Source organism: Macrotis lagotis, chromosome 8, assembly GCF_037893015.1.
Source record: "Macrotis lagotis isolate mMagLag1 chromosome 8, bilby.v1.9.chrom.fasta, whole genome shotgun sequence".
NCBI lineage: Eukaryota > Metazoa > Chordata > Mammalia > Peramelemorphia > Peramelidae > Macrotis > Macrotis lagotis.
Window position 1 is genome coordinate 79,107,713 of NC_133665.1, and position 12,582 is coordinate 79,120,294.

The 12,582-nt window shown below is 34.3% G+C and overlaps 1 long non-coding RNA gene across 4 annotated transcripts in view; it reads left to right on the plus strand.

Annotated features, from left to right (window-relative positions):
* LOC141495787 (uncharacterized) overlaps positions 1 to 12,582 on the plus strand; it is a 235,569-nt gene that overhangs the window by 887 nt on the left and 222,100 nt on the right. The gene's annotated exons all lie outside the window — the stretch shown is intronic.

The window sequence follows — 12,582 nt, forward strand, 5'->3', positions numbered from 1 at the left end:
ATTCTGCCATCATAGAAGGCAGCATAAATACATTGTATGAATGTGGGATTTCATGTCAGAAAACTTAGGTCTGAATACTTGTTATTTTATTTATCACTTATTTAACTCCGTGAAAGTTAAATAATTATCTGTAAAAATGAAGCTGTTCAACTGATGAGCTCTTAAGTCCCTCTTAGCCCCACCCCATTTTGAACACTTGTTTCTTAGTTTCTAAGCTTCAAGGAGCTCCAAAATTTAAAATGTAGTTTAAAGAATGTTTCAATATGATCCCACATATGCCCATTCATGCTCTACTGAATTTGCCCCAGTTTGAGCATTTTTGACTCTTATTAACATGGTCTTCCTTTGCACCATAGTTGATTCTGGTGGCAATCTACGGACTGAGCAAATGCAAAAATTAAATCCCTTTTGATAAAACTCAGCATAGCCTTAGACATAGAAGACAGGCCCTTGCAGACAACTGAAACATGATCATCTGACCACCAGCTAATTCTAAAAGTTAATGGTCCTTTGTTGGGGTGGGGGGACAGGAGGGGCAGCCAGGTACATCCTCATTCTAAACATTCTTTTCATTTGAAGGAAGCAGGTGCGACTTTTCCTTTACTTTGCAACAACAGGATTAATGGAGGAAGTCAGAGTCACAGGATATGCACAAACTGGGGGGAAAAAGAGGAAAAGATACATTAACTGTGAGAAAACAACAATGAATCTTAAGACTGGTGGGGAGAATCTGCAAGAAATAATAAACAAAGTTCAGGATAGAATAAGATTTCCTTGGTTGTTTTTGCTATTATGGTACACCAGGGTCAAGGTTCAGCCAGGGATAGTTTGGGGAGTGTGTCTCAACTTTCCCATTTCTACAAACAGTGACCAATTGTTTAAACAGGAAATGCAAAAGCAGAACTCATCTAAGAAAAGTATTTCTCTTAGGTTTTGGCAATGCTTATTGAAAGTCTGTGCTTGCAGTTTATGTTTATGTCTCTAGATTTAGAAACCTGAATGGCCAGAAAGAGGAGTTCCTTAATGAGGAGAAACAAGGCTAAAAGGGGGGATAAAAGTGGGGATAAAAGTGATGGATGTTTAGAAATGGGAATCTATGTGTTCCCTACTACAAGTTCAAGATGAGAAAGGCATTTGAGTTCCCTAATAACCAGATTGCTTATCTTTCTATTATTATTATATTTATTTGAATATAAATTTATCTATATGCTTATTTATTATGTAACATAATAATAATTACCTGAAGAATCTGGCTTGATTTCATAAGCTATACAATCATAGATTTGGATGTAAAAGAAACCTATGGTCATCTGATTCAGCCCCCTCATTTTACAGATGAATCATTTGAGTAATAGAGAAATTAAGCAATTCCCCAAGGGTCAATATAGGTAGTAACCAGAATTAGAATTTGAACTCAGGTATTCCTATTCAAAACTCCATTCACTGGACCATGCTGCCCTTTTCTGTATCATGAAGAACAAATTTAGCTCAGCAAATGGTGGCAGAGAGGAGGGAACAGATATACATAGGTGATGCTATATGTGGAATGGGCAGCTATGCCCATTGTGATCTGCATCATTCAAAGAATGGCCCTCTTAATGAAATCATAAGTCTACTGGAATATTGAATTATAAATAGAAAATGTCAAGTGATTTTCCTTAAGTTAAGACCTGATCATGTCACTCCACTGTTTAGTAAAATCCAATATCTTCTTATTGACTTTAAGATCAATGAATTTTTTTAATAAGAATAAACAAGAATTTGCTAAGTGCCTACTATGTGCTGTCTTCAGGTATTTAAGAGATCATTATGGTAAATGAAACAATCACTGTCCAGCAGCTTACTAAAACTCTTATCAATGGTTTTTATAGCCCTTTCTAACCTGTTCTCTACCATTCCCTTTAAACCTCCTTAAATATTTTCCCCTTTCCTGACCCTGGAGTCCATACAAACTAAACTTGTTTTTCCTCACACATGACCCTTGATCTGTCTTCTCTGTCCTTTTGTATTGACCACCTCTTATGCCTGGAATATATTCTCTTTTTACATTCCCCTTATAGAATGCCCCTTACTTCCTTCAAGGTTCACTTAAAGCAATTTTTATGAAACTTTTCCTAATGCATCCAACTACTAGTTCTCCTTAATCTATATTTTATTTATTCTGTTCATACTTCTATATGTATATGCTGTCTTTCTCAATAGAATATAAGCTCTTAGAGGGCAGGCACTTTAATTTTTGTCTTTGTTTTCCAAGCACCTAGAAATGTTCCTGTAGGTACTTGATAAATAATTATAGAATGAGTGATCATCAACTATCCTTTGCTTTCCCACCATGACCATTTCATCTACTACTTTTTTTACCATACAGAACATTCCTTTGTTGACCTCTTTTACATCACTTCTTCATAATTACTTCTTTGTAATGTATTGTCTAACAGTTGACTTCTTCATTGCCCTTTGGGTGACTTTCATTTCCAATTCATTGGAGATATTGAAATGTTTTCACTCAGATGATACATACACATAATCTAGATAACAAATCCAAGCAGTAATTAGAAAATTTCTAGTCACTTTTAGTTGTCCTCCCTTCCCAAGCCCTCAAGAAAAAATAATCCAAGTGAATTTTACATACCTCTCTTTAATTTCATCCTGAAAAAAGAATAGGAGAGAGAAAATGGGGGCAGAGGGAATACATAATTATTTTTACTTAGTATTTCATTTATTTCATCCAAATTATTCTTGAGAACATTTGTTGATGGCTCCAACTGTAATTTGTGATAAGAATTTGATGTCTGTTTTTTAATCACAAAACCATTTTGGATGTTTTTCCCTCTTTGGAGTTCCTAATGTAAGAACATAGTTGGATCTAGAAGTGCCAAGAAATCTGTTTTAGTAGTGTTTGAACCACAGAGGCTATTTCTAATGAAAGATAAGCAATAGCTTTAAGTTTGAGTCAGTTGCTCTGAAGTGATTTACAACTCTCTGATGACCTCATAATTTGGCTAATGTTCAAAAAATTCCTTAGTTCCATCAATATGTCAAAACGGTTCAGAAAAGTATGTTATTGCTTCATTACCTGGAAATTTTTCTAATCAAACGTTCAGAGGCTGCTGACAAAAAATATTTTTAAAAAAGATTTTGCAAATATCTTGTAACAGGAGTAAGGAAGAAAAGATTCTTGAATCAAGAGAAAAACTGAAAAAAAAACTTTTAGACAGCAAACCCCCCAAAAAACAGATTTTTCCTCTATGAAGGCTAAAGGGGTTTGATTTAAATTCATCTTGTCTTGAACATCTGATAGTTAAATGAGAATGAAGTACAATCCAAAATGGAGATTCAAATATCTAAAGTGGTAAAACTCATAAAATCTGAAATTTATATGTCACAATCATAGTTCAAGTTCTAATCCAGTTGATGCCCAAAGTCAGGGGAGAATTATAAACAGAAACTTAACTGAATTTGTTTAATTCCTTGTTTACCAAGGTAATTGTTAAAATAACAACTCCTGCTTTAGCTCTCTTTCCACATGAAATGTAAAAAATCAAATCAGTATCCTTTTTTAAAGAACTATTTATTAAAGAAGATAGACAAATATAAAATTAATGCATGAGTTCATAGTTTTTCTTCCCTCTATTAGCCTTTGGTTAACCAAAATCTAGATGTAATAGTACTTTCACTTTGTAGCATTCAGCCAATCAAGAAGCATTTATTAAGTATCAGCTATGTTCTAGATCTAGATTCCATGCTAGGGGCTAGAGATAAAAGGATTAAAGTAAAACAATCCCCTGCCTGCAAGACAGGGATACCTGCATATGTATATGATTCAATCTGTCTCCATCTCTACCTATTTTTTTATCTCTGTCTTTCCATATCACTCTCCACATCCACTATCCATACATAGAAATACATAAAATAGATAAAAGGCAGAAAAAGTACTTTGCATACTATGTTTAAAGTCCTATGCCAAATAAATGCATTATTTTTCAAAATGTGATCGGAGGGTCTTGGTCATCAGATATGTCTTTTGTTTGAGTTTTAAGAAAAAATGGTAAAATTGTGGGAATAATTCTCATCTTCCAAAGTCTCCTGTAGACTACCTTCTCAAAATTTACTATCTAACTAGGATCCTTCCTGATCTATATAAAATATTACATCTTCGTTCCCTGTGCCTTTGTACTGACTGCTCCTTAAAATCTCTATTCTCCCTCAAGATTCAATTCAAGTATCACCTTTTATAGTTTCTTCCTGGCTCCCTTCTCACTCTTCTCTCAAAACATAAAAATAAAAAAAAACCTTCCTTTTATCTATTTTATGTATACCTAAGCATAAATGTAGATGATATAGATAGAAATATGCATATATAGCAATAAATAGAGATGGAGATGGAGATAGAATTAGATATGGAAATGACATGGAGATGGAGATAAAAGACAGAAATGGAAATATATGAATATTTTGGTGACTGATAGAATGTAAGATCCTTGTGGGCTGGGACTCTTTCCCTTTAATCTTTATATATCTAGCACCTAGCACTTATAACTCTATATTTAGCTCTAAGATGAAGGCAGAGATGGAATTACATACATATATTAGAGATAATGACATGAGTAGAACATAAAGATTTGTGTTATAAATACATTTTCTTTTTCTAACTCCCTGTGTGCCTTCTTAATTTTGGTGTTTACATTTGTTATGTCACATTATTGGAAATGTGTTATGTCACATATTGTCTAACCTCACCTGCAATAAAGTCCTCAGACTCAGGACCTTTGAATCTTTGAAGTAAGGTAATGAAGGCAGCACAGATTAGAAAAAAAAGAGTTCTGTTTTGGGAGTTGGAAGACCTAGACCCCAAACCTTTCCCTGCAATTCTTTATCTATATGACTTTCAGTAAATCATTTTCCTTTTTTTGGTAAAAGAAGATTAAATTATTTTCCAGTTCAGAACTTGAAGTTTCTTTCTACTATAGGTATAGCTAAAGTAAGATTTGCAACATAGTTGATTTTATTTTATTTTTAATTTATGGAATACACCTTTCTTTTTTTAAGGGGTTTTTTTTTGCAAGGCAAACGGGGTTAAGTGGCTTGCCCAAGGCCACACAGCTAGGTAATTATTAAGTGTCTGAGACTGGATTTGAACCCAGGTACTCCTGACTCCAGGGCCAGTGCTTTATCCACTAGACACACATTTCCATAACACAGAGTAATTAAGAATTTTGGGAGAGCAATCTGGAAATTATGCTCAAAGTGTTATTGAACTAGCTATTCCCTTTGACCCAGCAATGCCAGCAATACTATTTCCAAAGATGATTAGGGAAGAGAAAAAAATTGTCACAACTCTATTGGTTCTACTAGTTATTCTTGCCCACAATATGCTCTACTCTCCAACTTCTCTGTAAATGTTTTTCTGGGTAAGTAATCATGCACTTATTTGGTGACTAGCTATGATATACAGGACAGCTGAGCATTGCACAGGATCATCAGTTTATATATTTGAATTAATTGAAAAAGACCTCAGATTCCCCACCCTTCAAATATAGATGAAGAAGGGTATCCATAAACCTGTCACTACAGAAAAGTGGATTTTTTTGCATGTAATTTCAGTAGAAAATAATATTATTATGACTTACAGCTTCAATTCTTCTTTGAGTTGGAGGCCTTTTGTGGTCTAACCCACCATCTCAACCCTCATATCTTCCCTTCTGAGATTATCTTCCAGTTACACTGTATATAGATAACTTGATGTTATTTCCCATTATAATGTAACCTCCTGGAGGACTAGAATAGAATTTTTTTTCTTTATATCTCTAATATATAGCGTAATTCTGGATCCACAGGATATACACTCTTGTAAAGTGAAAATCCTTAAAAATAAAAGTCTTAGATTATTCCCCTTTAAGTTTTCAATTAAAAATTGACCTCACTCCCTTTGCTCTAGTCTTACTGCGCAGATACCTTATAACTGGAGATGGAGATGGAAAGCAAGACCAAGACAGAGACAGAGATGGAAATATATACATATGTTGATGTCCCTGGTAGAATGTAAAGATTCTCTTGCTGAAAATCATCATTGCTCAGGAACCTAGCTTTCTTATTTTAAGCCATATTTTGGCCCAAAGTTGTACAATGCCAGAGGTACTCTTCCTCATAAATCTCTTTTGCAAAATGGCAAAGTGTTCCTCAATGCAGAACACCTCAGCGACCAATCTAATGTGCTTTGTTTGAATAAAAAAGCTTCCATCAAACTCACCCTGCTTCTTCCAAACAGTAAAATAAAGATTCTTTGTGATACATAAAACATTTTACTCATGATTTATGCACATTACTTGGTGGGTGCTTTGAGTTTCTATAAACTTTTGGAAAAACAAAATAATAACAAAAACAAAAAATAGCACCTTGGTATTTATTAAACATCTACACAACCATTATTCCTTCAACCAAATAAATATGTCATGATCCCAAAGCCCTTCATCATCCTAGTGGCCCTCTTCTTAATGCCTTTCAGATTACTAATGTAAAATACACAGGGAAGAACATTAACTTATTCTAATAATGGCATAAATAAATTAATCACTCCCTCTAGACAATATCAACAATCATAAAAAGAAAATGACAGAAGACAAATTTAATATATTATTTATAAGAACAAATGTGAATGGTACTAATTCCCCAATTAAAAGAAAATCATTATGCAAAGTCTGTTTTGATACTGCTAATGGGGAAAACATTTAAAGCAGATCTGTAACTTGATTAATTGAGATGTAGCTAGGGTTTCCTCCTTACTTTGAATCTTCTGATTTGAATAAGACTTTGACTCTAAGTGAACACATTACCATGTTCATTATATTTCTAAAGTCTTTCTACAATATTAATCTTCTCCCTTTTATAAGAGCATCTCTCTGACTCAAGGTTTTCCCACTTTCATCATATTCATAAAAATTCTTTAGTATGAATCTTCTTACAATCACTACATTGACCACGAGTGTGACTGGTTCAAGACTTTTCCAGATCTGTGTTTTGAATGGACATGTTAGTCACTCAGGTGATGTGTATGTTCCCACAGTTTTGTCTAAGGTGACTTGATGGGATTCCTCTGCCTAGAAGGAAGCAAGAGAAAAGACCACAAAGTAGTCACTCCATTCTCTTTCCATTCCCCTAGATATTACTAATTTAAGGGAAATGATTTTTTTCATGGGTATAAACCACTTTTCTGGTGACTTTCTCTTAAAGAAGAAAGGATGATCATTAAAAACAAACCAGATAATTTTGATTACATTAAATTAGAAAGGGTTTTGCACAAACAAAACCACTGCAACAATATCAAAAGAAATGTAGTAAATTGGGAAACAATTTTTACAACTAGTATTTCTGACATCTCATTTCTAAAATATATAGAGAACTAAGTCAAATTTATGAAAAAAACAAGACATTCCCAATTGACAAATGGTCAAAGGATAGGTAGAGGCAATTTACAGCTGAGGAAAACAAAGCAATCCATAGTCATATGAAAAATTGCTCTAAATCATTACTGATTAGAGTAATGCAAATTAAAGCATCTCTGAGGTACCACCTCACACCTCTCAGACTGGCCAATATGACCAGAAAGGACAATGATCAATGTTAGAAGAGATGTGGGAAATCTGGGACTCTAATACATTGTTGGTGGAGCTGTGAACTGATTCAACCTTTCTGGAGAGTAATTTGGAATTATAACCAAAGGACAATAAAAATGTGTATGTTCTTTGATCCAACAATACCACTCCTGGGTCTATACCTAGAAGAGATCATGAAAAAGGGTAAAAAACATCACTTCACAAAAATATTCATAGCAGCCCTATTTGTGGTGGCAAAGAACTGGAAATTGAGTGAATGTCCATCAATTGAGGAGTAGCTGAACAAGTTGCAGCTTGTGTCTTTGTGTGTGTGTGTGTGTGTGTGTGTGTGTGTGTTATGGAACCTGCTGTTCTATTAGAAACCAGGAGGGATGGAAATTCAGAGAAGCCTGGAAGGATTTGCATGAACTCATGCTGAATGAGATGAGCAGAAACAGAAGAACGCTGTACACCCCCTAACAGCAACATGGGAGTGATGATCAATCTTGATGGACTTGCTCATTTCATCAGTGAAACATTCAGGAACAATTTTAGGGTATCTGAGATGGAGAATACCATCTATATCCAAAGAAGGAATTGTGAATTATTTAGGTTTTTTTTTTTTTTTTGCAAGGCAATGGGGTTAAGTGGCTTGCCCAAGGCCACACAGCTAGGCAGTTATTAAATGTTTGAGGCCGGATTTGAACTCAGGTACTCATGGCTCCAAGGCTGGTGCTCTATCCACTGCACCACCTAGCCACCCCTATTATTTTTTTAAAAAGGTATCTTATTATAAAATTTTGCTATCTCATATCATATTTTTTCCTTATGTATATGATTTCTCTCTCAACACATTCAATTTTGATCAGTGTATAGCATGAAAACAATGTAAAGACAATCCAACTGCCTTCTGTGGGGCATGGGGGGAGGGAAGAAAAATGGGGGGAAATTGTAAAATTCAAAAAACAATTAAAAAAGAAAAGAAGAAGAAAGGATGCCCTAAGTTTTTATCCAAGGATTTGATATCTTCCTACCAATGCTAATTACACACACACACACACACACACACACACACACACACACACACAGACCAGATTAGATATAGATAGATATAGATATAGATATAGATATAGATATAGATATAGATGTAGATATAGATATAGATATAGATATAGATATAGATATAGATATAGATATAGATATAGATATAGATATAGATAGATATAGATATAGATATAGATATAGATATAGATATAGATATAGATATAGATATAGATATAGATATAAGAAGCAATGAAAAGTGAATAAATCCATTTATACAAGCAGAAAGCAAATGGAAACCAGAGAAGTAATATGGATTAAACTATATCAGAAAATACAAAGAAATTGACCCTCCCACTGTTAAATATTGCAGTTCATCTCAAGAAGAAATTCTCTAAACTAATCACATTAGAAATAAAGGATATGCTGAGGAGTCAGGTTTCCTCTGCATGTCTCTCTTCCAATATTTCTTTTCTTCGTTTCTCTTCCTTCTCTGTTTCTATCTCTATGTCTCTTTTGCTCTATCTCTGTCTCTGAGTCTCTGCCTCTCTGTCTCTGTCTCTCTCTCTGTCTCTGTCTCTGTCTCTCTCTCTCTCTGTATCTGTCTCTTGTCTTTATCTCTCTGTGTGTCTCCTCTGTCTGTCTCTCTATCTCTTGTCTCTGTCTCTGTTTTGGAATTGTTTCTTTAGTATTATTCTTATTGACCAATTCTGAAATAGATTCCTTAAAAATAAAAATCTCTTCTCATATAGGTATAGGATTGGATTAGATAGTAATGAAAAATCTCCAAATCCAAGGTTCTTTGATGGAGAAGTGAAGAACACAAAGAACTGATCTTTGTTTGAGTTAAAGTAAAAGATAGTGAAAGGAACCAGTCTAAGAAATCTGCAACATGATTCAATCAGAAAAATATTTTGGAATGTATATTAGAATATGATGGGAGTGGTACTGTGAAAATCAGCAAAATAAGGCAAAAACAAAGAAAAAAGAAAATATCAAAGAAGACAATAGATAAAACAATCTGAAATGAGAAACTGGGTCATTATTTCCACTGTCATAATATCCTAATAGCAATAATAGAAGACAGCCTTATGTAACCTGAATTTGGAGTCAAACCTTGGTTCAACTCCTAACCTTGATCCTTAGTGTTTCTGTGGCTTGGGGAAAATCATTTGCCCTCTCTAAGCTTGTCTACTCTTGTGTAAAATGAACAGCTTGAGCTACACAATCTCTAATCTGCTATCAGCAGTGACCACTATATGTTCCAGTTGAACAATAATATTAGCAGCTACAAATTAGAACTAACTTTAAGACTTACAAAGTGTTTTATGTATTTTATGTCACCTGATCTTTCCTTTAATGAAGATATTCAAGAAATTCTGATCTCTATTTTATGAACAAGGAAATCCAGAGAGGATAAATAATTTGTCCAAAGTTATAGAGTAAATGTAAACAAGACTTCACATTTGTTTAGCACATTAGTTTGTACAAAACACTCAAAACAAATCAATGAATTTGATAGCCCCAATATTTTATGTCCATTTTGCAAGTGGGAAAAAAACTAAGGAAGGAGAAGGAAAATAATCTGTCCAAAGTCATATATAGAATTAAAAATCAGGATTTGAGTCTAGGGAATTTATAAATCCAAGTTTAAAACATGCTTTCCCTAATCCCTTCCAATCCCCTTCATTCAAAAATACCATTATCTACCTTCTGAGGCCAGGTAGAGAAAGTATAATCTGGTGATCCCCATAACAGAACTTCAAATTATAAGAAACTGTTGTTCTCCCTCTTATGAGGATTACTAACAGAAGGACCCCAAGCCATCACTAACATTTACCAAATCATGGATCTGAGAAACCCTCAAGTAGAGTGAGGAGACTACTGGGAGAGATCTTTTGACTTTGGCTTTAGTGTGCCAGTAAAGTCATTCTCCCCCCCCCAAAAAAAAATTGCATAATTGATTCTATAAGAATTGGGGAATCATTGAAAGTTGTGGAACAGCAGAATAAAGTGATGAAACTGGAATGGACCGAGGATAGACAAGCCAGACTGCAGATATGTTCTTACTCAGTCAGACCATATCTAAAACATTGCCTTCACTTCTGTATCTTTTATAGCTATAAAACCCTGTTTACCTCTGTATGTCTCCCATGCAGACATCTCCAATTGTTCTAATTCATATCTGACCACTGAATTCAGATGACTGGAGGAGAAAGTAAGACTGGTGATTTAGCACAGCACCCTCTCATTCAAATACAATTCAAATCCATTGACATGGCATCACCTCCCTGATATCATGATCTTCTTTGAGAACAAAGGACAAACATCATCATCATCATCATCTTTGTGTATAATCTGTCATGTCATTCCAATCCTTATAGCAACAAAGACCAATTTATTCAGCCTGGAATTCATAACCCTCCATCTGGTCTACACCACCTTTGTGATCTCATTTTCTATTTCTTATCTTAGAATTCAGAGAAAGAAAGATTGAAAGACACACAAACTCACAGAGAAACATTTACAAATGGCTAATATTTCCACGTGTCTAGAGATGCAAAAATAAAGTTAAAAAATCCATAACCTTAAAAAAATTACATTGTAAGTTCTCTCTACTCTTTCAAGGTCTTCTCATGATTACAAACACTTGTCATACTAATTACCAATTCTAAGATTTTTCTTCATTTTATGAATTCCCCTCTAGTTCTGACAGGGTTATGCCATTTTAAAGTCTCTTTTATTTTTCCCTATATATGTATTCAAGTTTTCACAACATTTTCAGTCTGTTCTAGAAGAGAAGCAAATTTCCACAGCTGTATATAGCAACTCTGAAGAGATGGACTATGGCCCTTCATAGAAGAAAACTTTTGTTTAATCCCAATAATGTGTGAAGAATAACTATGACAAGAAGATTCTGTGATGCTAAAGACTGTTGTCAGACAATATAAATTCTTCCTGTACCCCAGGTAGTCATAAGAGAATAATTAGACAAGAGAGAAGAATGCTATTTTCTTTTACAACCTCTATTATCCGGATATGTTGAAGCAATGGATTCAAAGAGAATCAGAGTTGACATTGAGGTATAATCCCAAAGAGGTTGAAGGAAGTTAATAGATCTTGAAATTGATTGTGAATCTATTCTATATGACCACTGTCTAATGATTTCATCTACTATCATTTGTATGACTTTCATATATCCAGCTTTCAATTCTCTATTCTTTGCTTTCTCTAATTCATCTTCCAGACAGTTGCCAAATTTGAATCCCTAGAGCTCAAGTCTACCTTTCAAGAAACGTCAGTGGCTCCCCTTTTGCCTCAGAAAGAAAATACTAACACCTTTGTTTGGCACTAAGAGCCCTCCACAATCTGTCTCTACTCCATCCTTCCAGGCTGATTATATACTAGTCTTCCTTAGACACTCTTCATCCCAGCATTCTGCTCTACTCCTGCCTTTTGTATAATTAATCTACCACCTTTGTGTCTTTACACAGGTAGTCTCCTATGATGCGTCTGTAATGCCCTCCCTCCTCACTTTTACCTGCTTTTTCAAAGTTTAGTTCAAGTATCATCATTTACAGAAGACCTTTCCTGATATCCAATTCGTTAGGAACCTTGCAATGCCCAAAATCACATTGTGATTTTTTTTCTTATATATCTTGTATTTGCTTGTCCATGGTTCCAAGATATCCCTCAGGAAAATACAAATTCCTTGAGGGCATTCAAAGCTAAGTGCTTGACAAATATCTGATTATTGGTTGAATTTTGGTCTTCTTTAAGGATGGGCAAAGACCAAAACAACAAACAACAATTATTAAGATAAAATAAATTTATGAGACTGTTTAGTCAATTAATGATGCAGTTCATTCATCTTTTGTTAGTAGGACATACAAATGAAAACAAATATAGTACATGTATATAGGTAAATAGACTTTGTAACACTTTATGT